General features: G+C 36.1%; 1 protein-coding gene across 1 annotated transcript in view; it reads left to right on the top strand.

Moving 5' to 3' along the window:
• Positions 1–6,492: 6,492 nt before the first annotated feature.
• PIK3CA (phosphatidylinositol-4,5-bisphosphate 3-kinase catalytic subunit alpha) overlaps positions 6,493–27,494 on the top strand; it is an 84,790-nt gene continuing 63,788 nt past the window's right edge. The window contains exon 1 of the mRNA XM_059163418.1: positions 6,493–6,958. The gene's annotated coding sequence lies outside the window, so the exon portion shown is untranslated. The remainder of the gene's footprint in view (positions 6,959–27,494) is intronic.

The raw sequence follows: 27,494 nt of genomic DNA, 5'->3' as shown, positions 1-27,494 counted from the left end.
AGTCCCACATCAGGCTCCTTGCTCTGCGGGGAGCCTGCTTCTCCCTCTGACTCTGCCTTCTACTCTGTCTGCCTGTGCTCGCTCTCGCTTGCTCTCTCTCTGACAAATAAATAAATAAAATCTTTAAAAAAAAAAAAAAAAGAAGTAAATAATAATTTAGATGGTAATATAAGCTATTGAGAAAAACAATGCTGGGAAGGGATAAAAGGAGCCCTGGGAAAGTGTGCGTACAATTTTTAAAAGGATGGAGAGGAAAATCCATACTGACATTTGGAATAAAGACTTGAAAAAAACAAGCGAGCAAGCCAAGTGAATATAGGAGTTGGGGTGAGAAGATACGTGTACCAGGCTTTTAAAAAGGTAAACTAGATCAACATATATGTGAAAAAGATAATGTTGAGTAAAAAATGGTTGTAAAAGTAAAAGGATCACATGACATTATTTTAAAAATTAATTTAAAAATAATAATACTGGGGCGCCTGGGAGGCTCAGTGGGTTAATGCCTCTGCCTTAGGCTCAGGTCATGATCCCGGGGTCCTGGGGTCAAGCCCTGTATCGGGCTCTCTGCTCAGCAGGGAGCCTGCTTCTCTTCCTCTCTCTCTCTGCCTGCTTCTCTGCCTACTTGTGATCTCTGTCTGTCAAATAAATAAATAAAATCTTTAAATAATTAATGATAATACTATTTCTTATTCCTAGATATAGGTGGGTAAAAGTTGAAAAATACAGGTAAAACTAAGAAAGAAAAATACCAAATTAAAAATAGTGTTTGGTTTCGGGGAAGAGAAATTGGAATGGAACTTGGGTAGGGGTCAAATGGTACTTCAGCTTTACTGCAATGTCTCATTTCTTTGATATAAAACAATAAATTTCACTCAAGTATAACAGACTATTAAACAATTGTTAATTCTGAGTAGCAGGAAAATGGTTTTTGTTATATCATTTTTTTGGTACTTTCCTGAATTTAAAATTTCTCAAAAAGGTTAGCCAATACATTTTGTAAGAGAATAGGGAGAACAGAATTGAACTATCAGTTATCAAAATGAATAATAAAGCTACCATAATTCAAATACTGCCATGCTAGCACAGACAGAGATTAATGGAACAGAGTAAAGTCCAGAAACAGATTCAGCTGTATATAGGAATTTATTACATGAAAAACACAGCACTTCAAATAAATGAGGCAACCAGGAAAATGGCAAAGAGGCACAATAAATCATTTACAAAAGATGAATATCTGGAGAGTCATCCAAATTGCTGCATGTATCAGTAGTTTGCTCCTTTTTATTGCTAATTACTATTTAAGTTGGTTGTAACTTTTGGTTACTTATTTTGTAAAACAATTGTTATGTATCTACATTGGGAAATAAAACTAGGAAGATGTACACAAAAGTAAAAATAACCATCTTTTATCTTTTAGGAATACTTTTTCTCCCCTCTAAACATTTCTTTATTGTTATATATTATTTTTAAAGGAATAAAAATAACATTTGAGTGAGGAAGCTCTTACAAAATTCCATTTGTCAAAACCCAACACTTTAATAAGAACAGAGGTTTCTGCCTTATTATCATATAACACCCACTAACTGCCAGGAATGATGTTTGTTGAGTGGACACTCTCAATTCACTGCAAACTCAAGTCCATCTCTACAATTTGTTTTTATTGTCACACAATGTAAAAAATCTGTTTCACATGAGAATGTTTCACTAAAGGGAAGAAGAAGAAAAACTGGTGGTTTTTCAATGTTCAGGTATTCATGAGTTAGAGCACACTAAAAATTACTTGGCTAAATTAAGATTTGTTTTACCTGACATTGAAATGGCCCTTCTATCAGAACCTCCAAATCCTACCCTTCTCACACAGCTGGTATGACTAACTACAAGGGTAGCACAAATACACTTATTCTTGTTGTTTCCTAGGTAGAAATACTTTAGCAGAGTTGTGTGCAAAGTAGTGTGCAGAGTAGTGTCCCTAGACTATACAATGACATTGAAAACATCTTTAGCAATGGAAGAATTAATTTTAACCACAGCTATTGAGTACAAGAAAATTATTCTCTGTTGTGGTCAAGGTGAAAAACTTGTTTTCTTAGTTATGTTTGCTTTTTTAAAGCAGTGAAATTTGCTATTCTTCCTTAAAAGCTGTTTCTCCCACTGAACCTCATAAAAATATCTGTAGTGTTTTACTAACTGTGCTCCCTGAGGTAAGGACAAATAAATTTATGAATAGGACACAACAGCTTCTTAGCAGAGAAATAGAAACCATAGCCAGTTAGAAAATTAAGAATTGAAAAATATAATATCTAAAATATTAAAATTTACTGCGTGGGCTCAGTAACAGAAATGGATATAAAAGATATAAAAGTAAGTGAACTAGAAGAGAGATCAATAGAAATTATCCAGTATGAGAGATAAATAAGATTAAAAACAATGGACAAAGCCTTAAAGACAGGTAGGACAATACTGAAATGTCTGACATTCTTGTTATTGGATTCCCAGAAAAGGAGAAAGAAATTGGGATACAAAAATATTTGAAGAAATAATTGCTGAAAACTTCCCAAATTTAGCAAAATATATACAGTTTCAAATTCAAGAACTCAATGTACCCAGGTAGAATAAACTCAGAAAAAAATACCTACATACATCATAAATCACTGAAAGAAAAAATGTTAAATATGGAAGTAATCTAGAGAAAAATGACAAATTACATATGGGGGGAATCTATTTGAATGACCACAGGTGGAGCCTAAGGAGAGCAGAAAAGCATCTCTAAAATCATAGCAAAAAAACCTTATTAACCCAAAATTCTGTAACCAGCTAACATATCCCTTAGGAACAAAAACAAAATAAAAATACCCTCAAAGGAAGGGGCGCTAAGAGAATCTGTCACCAGCAGACATGCTCTAAAGGAAATGCTAAAGGAAGTTCTTCAGGATAAAGGGAAATGATACCAGAAGGAAACATGAATTTTTAGGAATGAAAGAAAAGGAATAGAAATGGGTGAGTAAATATAAAAGACTGTTCTTCACTTAAATTCTCTAAAATACATATAACAGTTGAAAGCAAACATTTAAAAAATTATCTGAAGGGGTTTCCATATATATAAACATAATATATATATACCAGCTATTACATAAAGGTCAATTAGTGGGGAGAGAGGACCTATATGACTGCAAAGTGTCTTTCTACAATTTACCTGAAGTGATATATTACTAACACTCAGTAGACTGTGAAAGTTTATGTAGGTATATTGTAAGCCACAGAGCAAATACAAAATAGAGAAAGATGACCAAAAAGACAATATATAAATTAAAATGTAAAATTAAAAATATTCAAATTATCCAAAAGAATGCAGAAAAGTAGAAACAAAAAAAAAAAAAAAACATAAAGGAACCAACAGAAAACAATAAAATGGCAGGCCAAATCCAACAATATCTATAATTACATTAAATGTAAATCATCTAAACATAGCAATTGAAAAAGATAGAGTCAAATTGGAAAAAATTTTAAAAAGAAAAAATTGCCCCAACTATGTGTTGTCTACAAGTTACTCATTCTAAATATAACAACATAGATGAATAAAAAGAGACCCAACATATATCATGGGAACACTAACCAAAAGAAAGCTGGAGTGACTGTATTAATATCAGACAAAATAGATTTCAGAACAAGGCTATTACGAGGGACAAAGAGATAAAGTGCATACAGTTAAAAAGAGTCAACTCATCAAAAAAACATAATTCTAATTGTGTGTGCACCTAACAGCAGAGCTTCAAAATATGCAATATACAGCAAAAATACATAGAAGTGAAAGGAGAAATAGACAAATCCACAATTATGCCTGGAGACATCAATGCTCCTCTCCCAGAAATTGATAGAACTGGTAGAGAACACCAGTCAGGATATAGAAGATCTAACATTAGAAACCAACCTGATATAATTGACATTTATAGAACATTCCACCCAATGACACACATAAAATTATCTTTTGTAAGTGCAAATGGCACACTCAGTAAGATATTTGGGGGCAAAACAAACCTATCAAATTGAAAAGAACTTAAATTTTGTTTTCTGACCATAATTGAATCAAAAAGGGCTATACAGTAGATCACTTCGTTATCCCTTGGTGCATTTTCACTGTTGAACTTGGCAATTTTATACATCCAGAGTACATTGCTGCATGCCAAACTGATTCTTCTTTTTTTTTTTTTTTTTTTTTTTTTTTTTATAAAATTTTAATTTTTATTTTGTAATGTTGAGTTAAATCTATTTTTTATTTATTTATTTATTTATTTATTTTTTTATTTTTTATTTTTTATAAACATATATTTTTTATATACATATATTTTTATCCCCAGGTCTGTGAATCACCAGGTTTACACACTTCACAGCACTCACCAAATCACATACCCTCCCCAATGTCCATAATCCCACCCCCTTCTCCCCAACCCCCTCCCCCCGGCAACCCTCAGTTTGTTTTGTGAGATTAAGAGTCACTTATGGTTTGTCTCCCTCCCAATCCCATCTGATTCTTCTTTTCAAGTGACTTCAAAGCTTAGCAATGACTTAAGTGCTGTTAGAGAATATTTTGGTCCACATTGCTCATTTGAATATTAGTTATCTTTATTTTCAATGGAAATAAATCCAAAAGGCAAGTAGCCATATTTTCAATGTGTTAGAATAGAATAATTGTTTCATCTTGGACATTTCACCTCCTAACTTTGAAAAACTTAGAATACAATTCTTAAATTCTGAAGAATTCCATTTTTCGCTTGATTGACAGTCTGAGAACTGTTATTTCAACTTTTCCTTTAAAACACTCTTCCTTCAGGACACTTGAGCAATGAGTGTTCCTTCAGGACACTTGAGCAATGAGTTTTGTCATATAGATGTCTAACATACTGTATACACTGAAAAACAGTGCAAACGCTTTTAAAAGCAAGATAAAACACATGATAGATCAGTGGTCATCAAATAAATCAAATGCATCAACTGAGAACTGGGCTATAAATGCTACTCCTGAAAACTGAATAATCACGCATTCAAGTACCAGGTGTGCCATTTTCTGCTATGATACATGATTTCTTAAGTGCCGATCATCACATAACAAAAATTATACATTGTAATTTACATTTTCTTATTTAAACATAAATTTTAGAAGGAAAAATATAGCAAAGACTACCTATTAATATTTCAAAAAACTCTGTGCTTGGAAATATAGTTTTGGAAATGCTGCCTTAAGGTTTACTTTGACTCCTGGCTCAACGTTGTTTGCTTCCTCTCCCCGTCCCCCTGCCCCCTCCCTTAAATTCCCTGCTCTGGAGTAAATAACATCATGTCCTGAAACTACCGGGAAAAAATCCTGGTTCAAGAGAAATATTTAGAAACATACACCTCTGGAATGTGAGATGAAAACCAGACCTTAAGAAAAGAGAAAGAAAACAAGAAATAGTCAAATGAAAGTATGAAAACATAAAGGAATGAATCTCATTTACGATTGCGTACGGACGTGTGATGTTAGAGTAAAAATTGGTTATTGGTCAGGTTTTTGCCCTTGGATGACAAATGGGACTATAACCTCTCTAGGGTGGGTCACTTCCAAGACCTAAAAATTCAAGAAAGAACGGATGTTTGAGGGCTTGTATTGCAGACTTCAATCACGTTCCGAGCCTTTTCAATACAATGAAAGACCACCAGGGGGAGAAACGCGAAGAACACTGGACCTTTATAAGAACCACGATCTCAAAAGGCAACAGATCCTTCTTAAGGAAAGGGGTGGGGGGAGTGGGATTCTGTAGCAAACGGCAGAAAGCTTGAATCTAATCTATAGCTAAGAGAGCTTTTCTGAAGTCTCCGTGGGCACTACGCGAAAAAAGGTCTTTTCAAGTCAGAACTGAATCCTACAAGCTGACTCAAATCTGAATTTAAACATATTGCAAAAGGTCTCCCCGGAGTGAGTCAGGATTGCAGAGGGGGGTGGCAGTGTATTACTCTTCCGATTTGGGCTATAACTTAACTTTACATTGGCAGAATGACGCGCACCAGCGCTTCCTAAAGTGCCTTCTTTCTAGTATCCGTAACCATTTCGGGCTCGCCACTGACAACGGCGGTGAACCACCAAGGCCCCTTCTCTCGCCCCCAAACAAGAGGAAATCTCATTACCTCTGTGGGCGTATAAGTGCAAGAACTTACTCGATCCCAATACTCCTGTATGTCTACCCTAGCCTGCCTAGTGCCCGTGGAAACAGATACACAACACATATGCCGTCCTAGGATGACACAACATCCTCACTGCTGCAAAAGACGGAGCATAAACACACCCGCTCCAGAGAGGCACCCCTCCACCACACGAACTTCGGGCGGAAAAACAAGGCGCAAGCGCACTGCCACACTGTTACCCGATTTGCCCACTTCCCCCTCCCGGGCTCAGCAATTTCACTTCCCCTCCTCTGCACTTCTACTTCCGGGGTATTGTAGGCTCAGCCCCTCCTCAGTTCTTACCCTCCTCTGCCCGAGGAGGGGGGGAGTCGAGGGGGTGGGGAAGAGTTCGTTGTTTGTTTACACGATGTGAGCGGAAAAAGAGACCAATAAAGTTTATTCTGGAAACAAAAGGAAAAAAAACAGGGTGACAGAGAAAGGAGACGGGGGCGGGGGCGTGTGGCGGGGGCTGGAGAGAAGAGGGAGCTAGAAGGAGAAAGCGGCAGTTCCGGTGCCGCCGCTGCGGCCGCTGAGGTCTTGGGCTGCTGCTGCCGCGGCCGCTGGGGCTGGGGCCGCCGGCGAGGCAGGGCTCGGGCCCGGCCGGGCAGCTCCGGAGCGGCGGGGGAGAGGGGCCGGGAGGCGGGGGCCGTGCCGCCCGCTCTCCTCTCCCTCGGCGCCGCCGCCGCCGCCGCCGCCGCCGCCGCCGCCCGCGGGGCTGGGACCCGATGCGGTTAGAGCCGCGGAGCCTGGAGGAGACCCGAGCGTGAGTAGAGCGCGGACTGGCCGGGAGCGGGCGCGGCCGGGCTGGGAATGGGGTGGGTGTGGGGGCCTCTCCGGCGCGCCCGTGGTCTTGGGCGGGGGCTCCCCCGGGTCGTCTCTCAGGGTCGGCCCGCTGCAGACTTCGGCTACGATCGCCGCTCCCTCTTCCCCGCCTGCCGCTGGCCTCACCCAGATGCAGAGGCGAGGGCTAGCCGTGTACTCTCCTTTCCCCCTGGCCGCCTCCTCGCTCCTGGTTTCCTTCCTCTCTCATTTTTGGAGATGGGGTGGCTGGAATCTGAGGAAGTGCACCCAGGGCCGCCGCCCCGGTGGCAGTAGCTCGCTGCCCCGCACCCTTGCACGCCCGCCGGGCCCGCGGGGGACCGGGCTGCCGCGACCACCGCGGCGTGAGGGATCCTGATGGAGCCGCGGGCAGTCCCATAAGGGCTGTCATGCCCCAGGACTCCGGCCCTGCCAGCCGGACGACCCTGCGTTTGTCTCACGCTGAGTTTAAATCGCCCGGCTGGGGCAGGGAAGGAAAACCGCTCCCCCGACCCCGCGGTTCCCCTCCAACCCTTCCTCTCTAGGTGGTGGTTGTTTTTGTTTTGTTTTGTTTTGTTTTCCTTTTAACCGAGACAATCAAACGTATTGGATCTTTCATTCATAGACCCTAGACATTGTCTCGTGATTTCGGTCTTTACTAAGTCTATTATGTGATGCCCGTTTCATAGCTCCTAAGTGGTTCAGAAAGGTAGGGTACGCCCAGCATTGGACTATGTAAACACCAGACGTTCAGCCTGTGTTTTGACCGCGGCTTGAGGGGTTTATTTTAGGATGCTAAAGGAATAGTGGTGATGGTGGCTAGTCCCCAGACTTAGGAATCAGGAATCGAAAGCTATTTCTTAGATGAGGGACTGTTTACAGAGTTCTACGACGGGTGAGAGAGCGCAACAAGAGGGGGGCTTTGAGGAAAACAGCTCGTATATTCTTTAATGAATTAGAGTTGTGATTTCGTTTTAGAAAAAGCTTCCTCATTCCGGCGCCTTTGTGCACATTCGGCACACAGGTTTGCGATATGTTTTGAATCTATTTTGTGAGGCCCCGGAGAACCCCTCGAAAACTTGGGTAGATAAACTGCTGGTAACTCAAGTCGCATGATTTCAGTGGCCACATTTGAACCACTGCAGGCAGTATTGGTCGCAGGCTCTCTTCCTTAGATAATAGATTCTTGGGGGTATTTGCTTACAAATTTGCTTTTATGCTGGATCGTGTGATGTTGAGAAGAGACCTGAAAAAACCTTAAGATACCATGTTGCTAATTTAAATTGGATAAGTCAATATTTTATGTCTTTATTAAGAGGCCCTTGAAGCAACTGCAGTGTAAGAATTTGTTAGTATGTCTGTGTATTCAAGTTTTAAGATTTTTTAACTGAAGTGTTGAATTCTGGTTGACAGCATAGATCTCTAGATAAACATCACATGTTATGGAAAATTTTAATTATCAGATTAACTGTTCTGTAGTGTCATCAACCAAAATTATCTGAGGAGGGCCCAGTAGGGTGTGTGTGTGTGTGTGTGTTGGTGCTTGTTTTGATTTTTAAGTTTTCTTGTCTCATGTTTTGGGATAAAATTAAATAAAATGACATCATAACTTTTTTCAAAAGTTTCTTGTGCATTTTTTCATCTCTGTAAAATAGAGTGCTTTTCTTCACAAACTAGGTGGTTGAAAGAAATGATAGCACATCTTAATAGTAATAACTTCATGGAGGAAATACCGAGAAAGTAAATGAATATTAACAATATTCAATTGACTGTGAGAATAAAGTTTGAAAGGCATTTCTGTCAGTTTTAGTTGAAGAATTAAAAATGAACCACATGTAAATGCAGAACGTGTTTTATATAAAGTTTTTAAATTTTAAGTAAATTGGATATAACATGAAAGATGTCACTGGATACAGTACTGTACTTGAACTGAAAGATTACTGCAGGAATGTGTATATTCTCATGGGGCTGGATATATGTAAAAGGGAGACTAAAAGAACAGTGACTTTGCCTGGCTCTGTGTATGGAACAGTCCTTCTGGAGGCAGAACTTCCTTCCTGTCAGGATAAGATCCTCTCCATCCCAAATAAGTATTCCCTTAAAAACAAAAAACAAAAAACAAAAAAAAACTAAACTAAATTTATAAATAAAATACTTGTATAAGAACATAGATCATAATAACTTTTTCCTAAAACAGTTTACCTTGTGTGTAGCTTTCCTGATTAGAGCCCTTTACTGAACAAAGAGTTTTAACATTTGTTGTTACCATTAAAGGGTATTTGCTCTGTTGATCTGTTTATTTGAAAAGAGCTAATTTAATCCCAATTGATCTCTTTAGTAACTAGAGTAGCATTAAAAAGATCAGTTCTCTGTTTTATTCTTTTAATATCTTGAATTCCAAGGTAGCTGTGATTCTTAAAGTGAAATGTGTTCCTTAAGCCTTATAAAAGATCTCATCTTTGGTAAAAATATTTATGATCCTTAAAATTGTGCAATTTTAGCAGCATAAATCATGGAATATTGTGGTTTATATTTTATTAGCAGAGTTATCAAGCTGTTTTCTTAAGTGGTGTCTTGAGTTACAGCAGTTCTGTAGGCAGGTAGTATTACTGCCTGAGAAATGACATTTTAATCTAAGGTCATACAGGTGTCAGGTGACAGACTCATTGACAAAACCAGTGTTTTCTGACTCATTTTACTATATCAAGTTACCTCTAACCTGTTTCATCCTGCTTTTTAATAGCCAAACTAAGGCCTAGAGAAGTCAATTACTTAAGATCACTTTTTTCTTTATTTCCAGTAAAAATATATATTTTAAATTCCCTATATTGCTTAAACCGTAGTTTTCAATCCTGGCTACACATTAGAATCATCTAGTTAGCTTTTTTTTTTTTTTTTTTTTTTTAAGATTTTATTTTATTTATTTGACAGAGAGAAATCAAATCACAAGTAGACGGAGAGGCAGACAGAGAGAGAGAGAGAGGGAAGCAGGCTCCCTGCCGAGCAGAGAGCCCGATGCGGGACTCGATCCCAGGACCCTGAGATCATGACCTGAGCCGAAGGCAGCGGCTTAACCACTGAGCCACCCAGGCACCCTCTAGTTAGCTTTTTTAAAAGTACCAGTACCAGGGTCTCATTCCCAGAGATTCCAATTTAATTGATCTGAGATAGGGCCCAGACATCTGTGATTTGTTTGTTTTAAAGTTCCCCAGGTAGTAGTAATAGACAAGATTGTAAAGTCCTTTCTTTCAAGGACCTGTATGATTTGGTCCTTGCTTGTCTCTAGGTTCTTTTCTCTCCCACACCTTCCTTGGCCTTTCCCTGATCTCTTGTGCAAATGCTCTTCCTGAAGTATTTGCGTACTCCATACCTCTTCCTTAACTAGCTGACTCCTACTTGTTTTTCATAACCACCTCCTTTGAAAAGTCTAGTCTGAGTTAAGTATTCTTGCTTCCTGTTCCCATAGCATTTTGTATTCCCACTGTCATAGCATTGATTCACTGCATTATAATTGCCTATTTATTTCTCTGTATCCTCCACCAGGATATAAATTCCATAGGAAGGATAGGGAATCCTTCTATTTTATATACAGTTGTATTCTTATTGCCAAGCACAGTAGCCAATACATAATAGGCACTTATTAACTGTATAAATAAAGATATTGGCAACAGATTTCTTTACAACATGTATTAATTTACAAACATCAATTAAGTTTTTATTCCTGCCAAATACATTTAATATATTTGGTCACTAAGAATGTATATCCCTGAACTTGCCACACATATAATTTTATTTGGACACAGGCAAGGCATTATAAATTATATATAAATTATACCAAGCATGACTCAACCCCAAACACACACACAAGCAATAATGAGGATCATTATTATGCACAGAACTGCACTGGAAATCAGGAGACTTGAATTCAAATCCCAGCTTCACCACAAGCATTAGGTCCTTAGGCAAGTCTCAATCTTTTGGGGTCTCTATTTATTCTTCTGCAATACAGAGAGTTTGTACCAACTGCTCTACATGCTACTCAGTGGTCTCACCTTAAAAGCCAATGAGTACTAAAAATACTGGCTTTGGAATCTGAGGCTCCTTGGTTCAGTATCTGGCTCTTACAGTTACTGGCAGGATTACTTTGGACAGATTTCCTAATCTGCATAATAGTAGTAATTACTATTCAGTGGAGTTGTTATTGTTGAATTAAATGAAATATAGATCCAAGAGAGTTTTTGCGCTGTCTCACATTGTATCAAATGTTCATTTCCTTTCCCCTTAGGAGGTGTTAGATCTCACAAGTGGACTTATCTGAGGTAACAGAAAGACATAGTTTATGTAATCCTGTTTGCCACTTTGCTAACTGCTAGCATTACAGGTGTGACTAGGGACCAAAACCACTGTGGCTTTTAGTTTCATTTTCTTGGAACCACATTGCACTGTCAAACACTCAGGTGTTAGTCCGTCTACTTAGGAAGTAATTGTGCCTAGAACTTTCAACCATGACAAGGTATCAATACATCTCTAATAAATAATATGAAGGAAGAGAGAGTTTGGTGACCTTATACTATCTCCAAAACTAAGTGAAATCAGACTTAAACATTCCAAAAGAAGGGGACAAATGAAAACTAAGGGTGATTTATAAAAGAAGACCCAGAAATTTGGTGAAATTTCTATTCACTAAAGCTAAAATTCAGGGACCATTATTTAGTAATTTCTAGGAGATATAGAAAATATACCTCTGGTCAGGGCCAACTCCAGAAGATAAAATTGCTCTTGATGTCAGATTAGCAATTACAGATATCAACAGACCAAAATTATTGATATTTTCCATATTGATATTGATATTTTTCTCTATTTAAATATATAGTTATTTTAGCCTTTATTTAGTAATAAAGAGTAACCTTACATGTGGTGTAATAATACCTATTTGCTGAAGTTTCTTGATACCAATTTTATTCTCATATACAAATTGGTGTGCCTGAGTTTTCCCTTAAGTTTATGTTTAAAGTGAATTTTAAGATGCCTGGGTAGCTCAGTCAGTTAAGCATCTGCCTTCAGCTCAGGTCATGATCCCAGGATTCTGGGATTGAGTCCCACATGGGGCTCCCTGCTCAACAGGGAGTCTGCTTCTCCCTCTCCCTTTGCCCCTCCTCCCTGCACATGCTCACTCTTTCTCTATCTTTCCCTCTTTCTCAAAGAAATAAAATCTTTTAAAAAATAAAATAAAGTGATTTTTATTGCCAGTTATTTTGGGAAAAATACCATGCTAAAAACTGGAGAGGAAAAGCTAAAATATTAGGGCATAAAAAAGAAATACAAAGGAACACATAATGAAGTTAGAGGATTCAACTTGAAGGCTTGAGATTTCCATCATTGGAAGGGTTATTGAATCTTAAATGTACCAATAATGTTTTATAGGTATATCTTATTCACATTTAATACTTTATTCTGTGAACTAATTGATCCTAGTTAAGGAATTTTTAGGTGCTTTCTCCCTCTTCCCAAATACATAGTTTGGGGAGTTTAAAGTTAAAATGTGCCAATAAAGGATTTGTAAGTTTATAAGAAATGTGATAGCTTAGAGCTTTTTTCAAGTTTAATTTTCTTAAGGTAGAGCTGTTTTTAGTGTGGATTATAGAGCTCTGATATAGAGGGCTAAGGGATTAATTCCAGTCCCAAAATGCTACTTTGTGTTTGTGTATGGGGAAGCAGAAACAGATTATATCTTTTTCTTCATTGATGGGATAGCAATTGTATTATGTTGCTTGCTAAATTACTCTTATAATTAATGAGATAATTTAAGTAATCCCAAATTACATAAAATTAAGGAAGAATGTATACATACTAATCATTATTCTAAGTTTATATCTACTACAAGAATAACATATTTCATATTTAGCCCAACAATTACTTATTTCTTCTGTATTATTTTAGTAGCTACCTTGGTAATTTATCAAATTGTTATTTATTAGAAATTAAGTTTTAGTAACTTTTAGCATACAATTGCAATTGTTATGGGGTCTTTGTATCAAAGCCAGCATTACCATTTGCAATAGAGGTGGGATTAAAAAAATAGTAAGAATTCTTACAGATCCTACCTATCTGGTACACTTGAGATTTTAAATATTTGTGTAGTGGAAGCCAAAAAAGTCAATGTTGTGATTTGGAAAACAAAACAAAACAAAACAAATGCTGCAACAGGATAGAATCATATACTCTGATCATAATTCTCTTGCTAAATTCAATACTAACTCAGGAGTTAGTAAGACTTAGTGGAGAGATGTATCTTACAAAGTACTAAAGAAATTTAAAGCAATATACAAAGATAACTTTAAGCATAAATTTTTGAACAGGAAGAAACCATGTGTGATCATTTACCTTCAGCACCTAACAGTGCCTAAAAGTAAGTGGCCAATATGCATTGATATTTTTGCAGTAGGATCAATAATTGAGAATCAAAATAATTTTATCTTTTATCAATTTGTAGCTATGTACTTTAAATTATCTGAAAAGTAAGATAATTTCTCTGTGCCAGTCTAGTTGATGATTTATTTAGAATAGACTTGAAGTATATCAGAAACACTTTTCAGTAAGTTGTTAACTAGTTGCATATTTTTGTTGCTATTTGGAGATATTTTTAACAAAGATTGATAGGTTAAGGAGAGGCTGTGTGCTATGGTGAAAACAATATAAGATTAGGAATCTAAAATCTGGATTCCATATTGAACTATTAACTAATTGTTTGGTTTTAGATCTTCATCTTTTAATACTTGTTCCTTTTACCTACACAATTTCTAATGTTCTTTACAATTCCAAAATTCTGTGAGATTCCTAGTATTTTAAAGTCTATATTGGAGGCCACCTGAGTGGCTCAGTCTATTAAGCATCTGCTTTGGGCTCCGTCATGATTCCTAAAGTCCAGGCATTGAGCCCTCCATTGGACTCCCTGCTCAGAGGGAAGCCTGCCTCTCTCTCTGTCTCTCTCTCTCAGCTTGTGTGCACGCGCTCTCTCTCTCTCTGTCACTCTCGCTGACTCTCAAATAAATAAAAAATAAAATCTTTGGGGTGCCTGGGTGGCTCAGTGGATTAAAGCCGCTGCCTTCAGCTCAGGTCATGATCCCAGGGTCCTGGGATTGAGCCCTACATCGGGCTCTCTGCTCAGCGAGGACCCTGCTCCCTCCTCTCTCTGCCTGCCTCTCTGCCTACTTGTGATCTCTGTCAAGTAAATAAATAATATCTTTAAAAATAAAATCTTTTAAAAATAAAATAAAAATAAAGTTTTTTTTTATTGCGGGGAAAAGTAAGCCACTCCCTAAAAAGGGAAGATAGTCTATGTCAGTTTGTTATATTTTCAGAAATTAAAATCTTTCTGTCTGCCTGTTTATAAATTTGCATGTATTTGAAGGCCCTTGTGTGAAATTCTGTTGCATAAACAAACTGCCATCAGAAAAGAATGGACTGGAAAGGGTTTTTTGTTTTTGTTTTTGTTTTTCTTTCTGAAACCATCAGTGACTTTGGAGAATCAAACTACTTCAGGCGTGGCCATTTTGGTTACTGGCACTGAGAGTAGTTGAATAACTGACAGGCATTGAGAATAGGTCATCCATTTGCACACCAGTTGCCAGGGTTATGAAGGCCAGCAAACCTGTCACAGTACCCTTAATAGCCACTGGTCACCATCCTTACTTGTTAAAGACTTCTAGGAAACTATGTTCCAGAATTTCCTTTGGTGACCCATCCCACTAGATGGTTTTCAGAAAATGTGTTCTAATTTTAGGAATGTAACTCCAGAAGCAGAGTAAGCCTTTTTTTTTTTTTTTTAATATATCATTTTTATGCAGACAAATACAAGGAAAGATGACAAAAATCATTGTTCTTGATTGGAAAACATTGGTGTTTATGCTACTAATTTGTTGTTTCTATAGCTATTCAAATTACTCACCTGTAGGGTTTGAATATTTTTTAACCAGCTAACTGTTCAAGTTATGAGATACTATTTAGGTTTTTTTAAAAAAATATTTTATTTATTTGTTAGAGCATAAGCGGGATGGGATGGAGGGAGAGGAAAAAGCAGACTCTCCGCTGAGCAGGGAGCCAGATGTGGGGCGATCCCAGGGCCCCAAGATCATGACCTGAGCTGAAGGCAGACACTTAACCAACTAAGCTACCCAGGTACCCCTATTTAGAGTTATTATGACTATGTATTCATTTTTCAGCAAGCTAAACACATTTCTGTGGCTTATTTTTCTTTGAGAGATACTTTTCCAAGTACTTTTCTGATGGACTCATTGCAGGTCTGGGCCTGAAAGAACTATTACATTTTGAAACAATTGCCTCTAGCTTAAAAGTGAGTGAAATGTGTCTGAGTATGTGTGTGTGTGTGTGTGTGTGTGTGTGTGTGTGAGAGAGAGAGAGAGAGAGAGAGAGTTTTCTTTAGAAGTTTAGCTTCTTGGCAAGTGCAAAAATAAAAATCTTGAAGTTTTTTGCTAAGTAAGCTACTATTCTGTGAATATAGATGTATAGAGCACATCATCAAATATAAAGCATCATTAGTGGGAAAAATTGTGGAAAAAATGATTGAAATTAGGACTGTTAAAGTCCAATCTGAAATCAAACCATAGATGAAAAAGGGAAAGGAAAAACTCTTTTGTACTATCATTTTTTCAATTATAAATATTAATAATAACATCATTTTAAAGTTATTTTCCTTATGAGGATTTCCTTAAAATCTGATGGCTATTATTTGCATTTGAGACTCCAGTGGGTAGCATCTTAATATATTTATGAAAGAGATATCTGTATTCTTTTTCTCTAACTATATAGCAGCTGTAAAAGTTGAACATGACTTTTTGAAAGCAGCTTCTGTACTTGATAATTACAATGGTAGTAACACTCAAAGTAGTTTGGAATATTAGTAATTTTATATTGTGGAGACTGGTTGGTTTTTCTTCACTAAAAATGACGAAACTTCAAGTTACTTAGTGATATTATGGGATTCAGATTTCTTCAAAATCACTTTGAATAATTTTGACTAATTCTGTGGAATAAAAGGCAACATTTTTTACAGCCATATTGTGTTCATAGGCACTATTAATGTAACTAAATGTATATGTATGAGTAGCTAAATGTATCTACTAATGTACAACTACTGAAGCACAGCAACCATATCATGCTATGGTCTTTTTTGTTGAGTATAAATATCAAGCATATAAATTAGTATATTTCTCTTGCAAATAATTTGCCCAGTCAAAATGAAGGTAAGTAATCTGACAGTAGGACAGAATATTTGAAGTCAGGACAGTCTTAGAATCTTCACAAAATATGGTCAGTGTACTTGGCTTCTTTATTTTTCTTTTCTTTCTCCGAAATATATTATGTCATAATGGTTGAGAACATGTACTCTGGAGCCAGACTATTGAGATTAGTAGTTTTTGTTGTTTTTTGTTTTTTTTTTAAGATCTTATTTATTTATTTGACAGACAGAGATCACAAGTAGGCAGAGAGGCAGGCAGAGAGAGAGAGAGGAGAAAGCAGGCTCCTTGCTAAGCAAAGAGCCCAATGTGGGGCTCGATTCCAGGACCCTGGGATCATGACCTGAGCCGAAGGCAGAGGCTTTAACCCACTGAGCCACCCAGACGCCCGAGATTAGTAGTTTTGTAGCTTAAGGCAGGTTATATTACCTGTCTGGGTTAAATATTCTTTGGGTTAATACACATTTCCTTGTTTGTAAAAAAAAAAAGGATGATAAGAGTACCTACATCATAATATTGTAATGAGGATTAAGTGACTAATATGTTAAAGCATTTAGAACAGTGCCTAGCATGTAGTAAGCACTCAATAAATATTTGTAGCCTCCTTGAAAGTACAAACTATGTCATATTCACCAATTTGGGTGGGGGGCTTTAACATTATGTAATGAATTGCATTTTGTCCATTCTTAGGATTTACATATGGATCCAATCTCTGGAGAATAAACAATAAGGTTGCCTCCTAACAAGCTTCTTTATTACTGCTTGCTTTTTGTTCTGTTACAACTCTTAAAATTTCATTCTAGCTCTAGGAAGCTGAATTCTGTTTCATACCTTCATGCCTAAGTGAAGTTAGCATATGGAGATTTAGCTTGATAGGAATGAGGTTTTGAGGGCGGAATATACCAAGTAAATGAATGTACATTTTTCACATCTAGTCTAATTGTATTATGGATTGATTTTTTTTTCCCCCATCAATTCCTGGAATCTCAAAATCTTCAGCAGTATCTTAAAAGCACTCTGCCATTGAAGCAGTACTTGTTTCAAGCTACTAGGCATTTCTTTTCCCTGTCCTCCATGTCCTATGACCATAGTTGTGTCATATTGTCACATAGTCCTTATGTTACATGGCTTTTATAAAATTCACATGTCATGTTTTAAAGCTGCTTGTATCTCACCCATTATACTTGTTATGAAGTCTTTATTAAATACAATATTTAATTTTATGTGCAATTTTGATACACAGTTTACACTCATTGGAAATTGTGTAAAACTTGCAAATCGTTTATGTAAAGATAAGGAAAGCAGCCATGTGTTTTGTTTTGTTTTTTCTATGAGTTCAGTCTCTTAATTCTTTGCCTTTAATTACTAAGTTACCTGCATAGCATCACTGATACAAATCTTTGAGTCATCATCTTGTCGGTACCTTACCTAAATGAGACAGACTATTAGTTCATATTTAAGTTTTTGATAAATATATGTGTTTGTTTTCTCATCTCCTACTTTTTAGCAATTTAAACTGCTCTTGATGGTCTCACACCAAAACTTACTCTTCTCAAGCTGATGACCCCATTGCCTGTATCTCTCATACCAGATTGATAGTAACAGTAAAATCCATGTACTTTTTAAAAACTTTATATACAATTATTATTACTATTTTATATGGAAATTGCTTTAGAAAGGATCTGTAATTCTGGCACAGTTATTCAAAATTTCATTGTTACTTTTAAAGAATCATTAAGCATACTTCCAAACTTGTTTTATACATGTAGAACTCTATAGAATTTCATCTCTTTTAAGGGGTGTGTGCACAATGAAAAAAAATTTAAACAAAACATGACAGTGGACTGCCCTAGTACTGACCAAGAGTTTATTGCCATACTATGTGGTTATGATTAACCTACACATTGGAGTTAAGAATTAACTACTTATTTTAAAATGGTATCATGGAGACCTACAGCTGACAACCTATGTGAGAACATTTCCTTGATTTTCTAAATGTACACATTAGTGTATACTTGGAATTACTTCAAACCCAAACTTTAATATCATGAATGTGGGAAAGAGTACTATTACAGATTTTGTTCACAAAGTCCATAATAATGTTATCTCCCTTGGTCCTCACATTAGCTCTTCCATACATACGTAGTCTCTCCACTACACACAGTAGGAAACTAAAGTTACACATCTAATCAGTACAGTGGAGTCTCATCACACTTAATTTACTTGAATTCAACTATATACACTCAGCCAAAAGTAAAATCATGACAAAAGTAATCATTTAAATATTGCAGTCACATCCCGCTACTGAGCTTTTGTTTCAAAATAGACATGAGATTAAAGGTGTGAATCTCTGTCACCTCAGATGACCTCAGCGTGTAGGTATGAACATCTCAGTGTTGAGTGTAATTCTGTTAATCATTTGTAATGTTCGTACAACATGGCTTCTAATGCCAAACCTGAAGCGCTTAATCAAAGAAACAGGAATTTATTCCAATGCTGGAAGAGAAACTGCTGTTTTAGACTTGCTGAGCAATTATGTTGGTTTCCAAGATGACCTTCAGCTATTGCCACAACAAACCACCACCTCTATGCGTGCATCCTCTCTGGTACATACATGCACATGCATAAACCCACACCCTTTTAAATAAATATATTTTATATATTGCACATATAATTTTATTGTGTGTTCTCATTTGATGTAAATATATTCTGTCTTTATGCAGAATATGTCTGTATAAGGCGGTATACAAAAAATGTGTACATTATAATTAATGGGTGATTTAAGAGATTTTTTAAGGAAAATGTTGAGTCTGTACATCCACAGACTGTATTGTTTGCCACTATATACCCAGAGTCTAGCACATTGCTAAGCACAAAGTTTATTGCATTACTGGGGAAAAAAAAAAATCTTTAATACTTGGGTACTTATTTTTAAAATATAAATATACATGCAGTGATCTTATTTTCTCAGCTCAAATTTTGAAGCTTTTGAAAAATCTGCTTCATATCCCAGATGAATTAGTCTTAAATCATTTTAGAAGAGTACAGAAATAGAATACTAGAAATTACAGCTATCTCACAACATCTGATCCTGATGTGACCACTGGACTTGGCGTTACTTACGTTTCTTTCTCTTGTCTCTTCCTTTTCATATGGATATGGATGGATTTGCTAAAAGAAACTCCGCCATACTACACAGAATTATTTTATAAAAACTCCGAGTATGTTTCTGCTGACTCTTCCACCTAAAGAAATGGAAATACTAAAAGGACATACAAATAAGGGGACAGATCTGCATGTTACTCTAACCTCCTTATGTAGTCTTCATTCCCTTTGTACAAACACCCACTTTTTGAATCTCCTGTCTGATCTGTACAGGAAGGTAGAACTTCCCCCAGAGCCTTGGAAAGAGAAAAGTATACCCTGTGCTGCCACGTGCCAGTCTTTCTAGCTGGCTAGAAAATAAGACTGCTGGGCCAAGAAGACATGATCTTTCTCACACTGGGGGAGAAGAAAGGGTTTGCACAGTGAAATGGGACATTTGGTTATAATTCTAGATCAGAACCAGAATACTAACTTGCCTGCCAATCCTGTTACCCTAAACAATCCACTTAGGTTTTCTGAGCCTAAAAAGTTGTCACTAGATGGCTAGTAACTAAAAGAGATATTTCCAAAGTGCTGTGTTCCAGAAATGATTTTGTGCAAACTTTAAAAATGTAGAACTCATATAGCAACTATGAATAAGATAGAAATAAAAATAATTCAACAGGGGGTGCCTGGGTGGCTCAGTCGTTAAGCGTCTACCTTCTGCCATGTCATGATCCCAGGGTACTGGGATCAAGCCCTGGAGCTCTCTGCTTGGCGAGGAGCCTCCTTCTCTGTCTCCCACTCTCCCTGTTTGTGTTCCCTCTCTCACTGTGTGTCTGTCAAATAAATAAGTAAAATCTTTTTTAAAAATAAGTAATAAAAATAATAATTCAATAATACATTAATTCTACTTTATGATTATCAAGTATCTAAGAATGCAAAGATGGCTGAATATGAAATTTTATAATGCATAGGTCAATGAATCTGATCAGGAACATGAACATATCAGCAAACACGGAAAAGAAATTAATAATTTCCTTTTGTCTCTTTAAAAGCCAGGAATGAAGAGAAATTTCCTTAACAAAGCATATCAAACTAAAAGCTTAAAATAATAATTGATGGTGAAAACACTAAAGCAGCAATGACTATTAAAAACTCAGAAACCCATTATCACTGCATTATTATATAACATTCTTAAGGAAGTTCTGACCAGTATAGTAAGATATAAATTAGAACAAAGAGAAGTAAATACTGAAAAACTGCACAATCCCATTTTTGGTGTGGTATGATTACATTCCAGGAAAACCAAGAGCCAACTGAGAAGTTACTAAAACTAATAAGAATGTAGAGTAACTAGATTTAAGACAAATACTTTAAATCCAGTAGTTCACCTTTATAATAGCAGAACTTATTTAGAAAGTATGGTAGAGGGATGCCTGGGGTGACTCAATTGGTTAAGCATCTGTCTCCAGCTCAGGTCATGATCCCAGGGTCCTGAGATCCAGCCTGCATCAGGATCCCTGCTCAGAGTCTACTTCTTCCTCTACTCCTACCCCTACCCCTGCTAGTGAGCTCGCTCTCTCGCTCTCTCTCTCTCCCTCTCTCTCAAATAAATAAAATCTTTAAAAAATAGAAAATATGGTAGAAAAAAATCACTTATAGCAATGATGACAGAAAATATAAAATTATATTAATAAGAAATGTGTAAACCCATGTAAAGAAATCTGAAAACTGGAATGTCTGGGGTGGCTCAGTTAAGCGTCTGCCTTTCAGCTCAGATCATGATCCCAGAGTCCTGGGATTGAGTCTCGTATCAGGCTCCTTGCTGTGCAGTGAGCCTGATTCTCCCTTTGCCTGCCACTCCCCCTGCTTGTGCTTATGCTCTCTTGTTCTCTCACTCTCTTTCTGACAAATAAATAAATAAAATATTTTAAAAAAATAAAAAAAGAAACCTGAAAACTACTGAGATACAAGCAAGGGTCGGGGGGCCAGGGCAGTGCAGGGAGAAGAATATCATGAGAATATCATATGCCTGAATGGGAAGTCCCAACTATTACAGATATCCATTTTTCTCAACTTAACTTACACCTTTAGAATAATTCTGATTTTTTTAAAATGTGTTTGAGAAATTAAAAAGATGATTCTTAGTTTTGTCCAAAAGACTAAAGAGGTAAAAAGTGAGATAACTTCAGTGAAAAACCAAGAACAGTGACAAAGAACTAACCACTATAGCCCTATCAGATACCAGAACATACTATAAAACTATAGTAAACAAAAGAGTTGGATACTGACATAGCATTGGTGGCAAAGTTGGCAAAGGGAACTGAAATCCCAAAAATAGATACTCTAAATATAATAAAGCAATCCTCGGAAATCAGTAGAAAAAGGAAGACATTTAGTGCATGTTTTTGAGAGTGTTAAGTAGTGTTCAAAATAAACTTGAATCTTTATTTCATCTTATATACCAAAATAAACTCCAGGTAAATTGAAGAGTTAAATGAAATAGAGTAAATATCGTTATACTAGTCTCTCATTTAAGAAAGATATTTATGTGGATGGGGAAATACCTTCCAAACTTTAAAGAACTGGAAGGACTTATGAAGGGAAAGTTCATTAAATTTGACTCAGAACATTGACATTTATTCTGTCCTTTTCTCCCACTTCCCATCCCCCATACTAATGAACAAATTAAAGATGTGCAGAGCAGGATTTGAAATTTACAACTGTGTAGCAGAGGTTTGTCTCTAGTTTATTTATTTATTGGATAAAATCATTTAATTGGGGGGCTTCCGGGAAGGAAAGCTTGAAGAGCTGGGAGACCAATGAGATCCCACAAGCTCGGCCAGCTAAGATCCCCGCAACTTCACCGTTGCAGAAAACCAAACATTTACCGTTAAATTTTAAGGTCTTTCTACAAATGCTTTCAAAAGCACCAAGTTCAGGTTCTTACACTAAAGTGGAAAAAAAAGCAAATGGGAAAATGTTTCTCCCTGACACATAAAGAAGTGAAACTTTAAGAAGCAGTGATACATTTTTACTTTTTGAGTTAGCAAGAAATTTTTTCTAGTGGTTTTGTTGCTGATGAATGTACCAGGAAATGTGCTTGTTCATATATTTCTGTTGGCAGTCTAACTGATTAAACCCTTTGTAAAGCAAGTCAGCAATTTTTGTGCCTTTAAAATTAACATACCTTATGATCCCATAATCTTATTTGCAGCATTATCTATAACAATGAAAATTTTAAAACAACTTAAGTATTCCATAATTCAACTGCTCTCTCCCATAGAAATAGGTGGTCATAGAACACTATTGTTTTTGAAGAATTTACAGTAATGTGAGGAAATGTTTTTGAAGTGAAAATGCAAGATAAAAATCATTATACTTTATAAAAACAGTAATATAAACTGAGAAATAAACGAAAATATTCATAGGGGAAAAAAAAGCCATAAGAGAGAATCTCAAAAAAGGGGGTAATAATAGTTGTCTTCTACGTGTTTTTCACTCTTTTGTTTTCTTTGTTCATCCATGCACTGTTGCATTTTAAGTAGGCACAAAGCATCTTCGCAGATCTTAATAGAACTTCAGTCAGTACTGAAGTGAATGAATTTCTATAATAAGCCTGAGTTACTTTTGCATTAAAAGAGATATGAATACAATCCACATCTAAGTTAAGAAAAGAAGTGTGGGAAGTGCTCTAGAAAGGAACCTGATTAATAATATCTTACACTTAGATTTCCAGTTTTCAAAATGTTTTCATAATTCTATTTCATATGATCCTTTTTTGTTAGTATTATTACTTGCTAAGTTAGGAATTTCTGTTAACCTTTACTTTCTCCTGCCTGAACAACCAAATCCAACTAATCACCAAATCTTGGGTATTTCTTTCTTGGAGAAATGTCTTTTGATGTCATTTTCACCTCTTCTCATAGCCTTATTTTAGTTCTTTCCTGTATCACTGAAGTACTCTGACTAGTCTCTCCACTTTTCTTTTACTTTCCACACTGCCGCCAAAATTATCAGACATATAAATAGCCAGCAGAATTTCATGAATGTGCTATAATAAATGGGTTCTGGGGAAGAGAACAGGGGAGAGATTGACACTGCTTCCACGCCTTTGCCAAAATATCACTCATACTAAAATACACAATTGATCTGCTTAAAGTTTAGTAATTCCTTGTGACCTACATTGTTGCTTCTCAAGCTTTGAGTGTTTAAGAATCATCAGAGAATTTGTTACAATGTAAATTATCTCAGACTCTAAAAAATCTGATTCAGTGTATCTCTGGGCCTGGGAACATGCATTTTAACAAGGCTTCCTACTCTATACCTGTGATCCCAGGACAGAATTTTGAAGAACAGTGATCTTGGAATAAAGTACAATCTCATTAACTTACTATCATTCTCATAATTTGGCACCAGCCTACTTTTCTGTATGCAGTTTCTATACTTTACCTTTCTGAACATCTTGCAGTCTAGCCATTGTGAACTGCCTCAGGCTCACCTAGTCCAAGCTTGGGCTGTTTCTGCTGCTTAGAACCCCTATTGCTCTGGCTGCTCCTACCCAATAACTTGGTGACCTGGCACACAATCTTGAGCTTCTGTGTAATCTCTGTTAAGTATTCTTGGACTCATTCTCCTAAACCAGTCAATCTCTCCCTCCTCTGTTTTCTCATAGCCTCTGTTTCTTAATAAGATATGCTTATTTGCATATCTGCATTCCTCCATAGATTATAAGCCTTTTGAAGTCAGGGATGTCATTTTATTTATCTTATACCTTTAGCATAAGCCTGGTCCATAATAACTGCTTAATAAATGTGTGTCATATCATTAAAAATCCAAAGAAGAAGTGATTAGTCCCATTTTTCAGTGAGGAAAATAAGGTCTTAAAAAGTTAAGTATTCGCTTATAGTTACCCAGCTTGTCAGTATAGACTTGAGATTCATACGTCCAAGATACCTGGCTTCTTTTCTGACTTTGGTCCTTACAGTTAAGGTAAACTGTCCCAGTAAAATTACGTAAACACATGCCCTTTTTACCCCCCTCCCCCCAACTCATTTATCCGTTGATCATGTTTGGGGCAGAAAGTGTTTCAATAAACTTTCTCATCATGTTCACTCTATAAAATAAAACAACTGATTACTAGAGAGTAGACTATCTTTCAGTTTCACATCCAACCTCCTGTGCTCTACTTGGTGATGCTTACTTGTATCCCTTGTAGAAACCATATTATGGTACCTAATGGGGTTTCTGAAAATGCTGGTTTAATTAAATTCAGCTGACATTTGTGTAGGTAACATTTTGTTCTGCAACAATTAAGACAAAAAGCTATATATGCCTAAGTATTCAAGTAGGTTTCCACCATATTTTTTAAAGCTTCATTTTCATAGTTTGAATGTGTTTAGCCTTACTGTAGACTTCAGTCTTAAGGTGTTGATGGAAATCAACCACCAGCTGCAAAGTTCAGATCCAGAATGCCATAGAATACATGTAGCTATGGCTTGAACCAAATGTTAGCAATGAAATATTTAGTAGCAACTGTTCTTTTAAAAGAAACATTTTAGATAATTAGAGTCATCTTGTAATATCCTTATACCCAGCTGTCAGCTTTTTACTTTTTCTGCCAATATTTCTGGAACTGAAATCAAGAAAATGGAAATTAGGGTACCATACTTTGAAATACAGTAAACACTCGAAAAACTGTTATATCTTACAAAGATTTCCAAATAGAGTTCCTCTGTCAGTATCTCAAAGATACTTATAAAAAATAAATTTCTATATAACCCCAATATTAAGCTGAAATATATGCATTGGTTAATAACAGGAACATTTTAGAATTTGAAAAACTGCCTCTCTGAATAGCCATGGACTTGAAGATTATTGAAGTAAATTTGAGCATTTTAATTTCACTTTGAAATTTTGTTTCTTAATTTTGTTACCATATTTAATCAGATTCTCACTATCGATACTTCCATTCTCCCTTCCTTTAGCATTTGTCGTCTTTCTACTTGGAACATACTCAGATCTCCATTTTCCATCACATCAGCTTTCAGTAATAGTCCTGTTTCCCCACAATATTAGACAATGACATTACTCCATTTTTCCTTTCAAGTATTCTACCCTTTCACCACATATTAGGTATTAGGTAATGTTTACATTTTCAGGTAATGGTAACATTTACATTCTGTACTGTAACCATGCTTAACCGCTTATGTTTTGAATATAGGTCGATTTTAATAGTTGAAACAAATACTATTTACATGAACATGATTATGTAAAAACGTTTTATTTCACAACTAAGTAGAACTCTAGCATTAGATTTCTTTTTCTGTTCAACATCATGAACCATACAAAGAATATTTTTAGCATTTCAGTCACATGGTTCTTCTTTTCATACACTCTATGAATTGCTCAAAATTGTAATGTTTTGTTCATATTTTGAGCATGATTTTATTGTGTATTTGGGGGGTTTTCTCTAAAGTTTCCAGTTACCTTTTTTTTCTATTGTGAAAATAATCATGTACATTCTTCATATACATGCCTCTAATACTATGTAACTTCTCAATTCCTTTCTCTCCTGCTTGGAGTCAGTTGTATTCTTTGTCCTGAATGTATTTTACTTGGGCCATACAGTTTTCATCTGCTAGCTTGAGTTTATTACTTCTTACAGTTGATAAAACTTCATTCTAGGATTGCTTTTTCTTATTTTTTATATTGTTTGGTCACTAGGTCAGTTCCACCATTTCTAGTATCGGATACTTTTTTTTAGTCATTTGTATACTTTTATTTTTAGAAGTATGTGTTGGTAATAATTATCTTGATAATACATAGAATCTGTGTCTCCAATCCTGCATCTTTGTCCATTCTCTCTCTGCTGAATTTGTAAAGAACTTCTAACAAAAGCAAACAAAATATGCAAACATCAACATGTTTAACACTCTTAGGCATCGCTGTCATATAGAAAATTATTTAAATCATCTATTCCAACATGCTCATTGTGCCAATCAGACCACCTCCATAAACTGTATTATAAAAGAGAATACACATACATCTAGTATCGGATATCTTGACCTCTGTCTTGACCTGCATCTTTGGTTGGCTAGAGTAGTAAATCAGGTACCTCAGAATTGGTTCATGGAAGTAAAACCCATGGAAGTACCTTTATTTTTTCTTGACACATGATAATTTGCTGGATATAGAAATCCCAGTCAAATCCTTTCCCAATAGACTTTAATTACTGCATAGTTTTTCATTACTGATTATTTCTTAGTTTAATTCCAGTGTAGTTAACATACAGTGTTATATTAGTTTCAGGTATATAGTATTCACCACTGTTAAAATTGATGAGAAAAGATTTGCCAGTCAGATAATTGTTCCTTTACATCTTACCTATATTACCTAGTCCCCACCCCCACCCCCACCGTGAAAGCTTTTAAGGCTTTTATCTTCTATTGTCTGGTATGGAGGAGTTTGGGGTTTGTTTGTTTGTTTTTTTTTACACTTATTCTGCTAAGTTGTCTCTTTTATTCTAAATACGAAAGTCTTTCCAGCTCAGATGCTTTTTATTTCTTTAGTTTTCTTTCTCCATTTTTCTTATTTCTTCTGGAATAATAAATATTTGGTTGTTGGACCTCTTTGATTCATCTTATATATCTTTTTATCCCTCATTTTCAATATTTTTTTTTTTTTGCTCTTTGTTTTAGCAGGTTTTTTCAATTTTGAAAATCCAGTAGGTGAAATTCATCATTTAATTTGCCTTTTATTCTGAATAAAGATGTGTAATTATCATGTGGTTTTTGGTCACCTACATTTCTTTTTCTGTGAACTTCCAGTTAATATCCTTTTGTCTATTTCTTATTGGGTCATTCCTATTTATACCATAGGGATTTCTCCCATCATCTGTTATATGAGTAGTAGATAATTTTTACTAGTTTATCTTTTGTCTTTGCCTATGGTAGTTTCCCCCTACATGAAGTAATTTTTGTTTTTTGTGTAGTTGGATTTATTCACCTTTTTATGGTGTCTTGATTTCACTCAGCAAAGGCTTCCTCACATATATGAAAAAAGATCATCTCATGTTTTCTTATAATACTTTTGTGTTTTATTTTTACATTGTAATTATTATTCTAAGTGGAATTTCTTTTAATGTAAGGTGTAAAT

This window comes from Mustela lutreola, chromosome 2 (genome assembly GCF_030435805.1).
Source record: "Mustela lutreola isolate mMusLut2 chromosome 2, mMusLut2.pri, whole genome shotgun sequence".
In the NCBI taxonomy this organism is placed as follows: domain Eukaryota; kingdom Metazoa; phylum Chordata; class Mammalia; order Carnivora; family Mustelidae; genus Mustela; species Mustela lutreola.
This window is presented reverse-complemented; position numbering and strand designations above follow the sequence as displayed.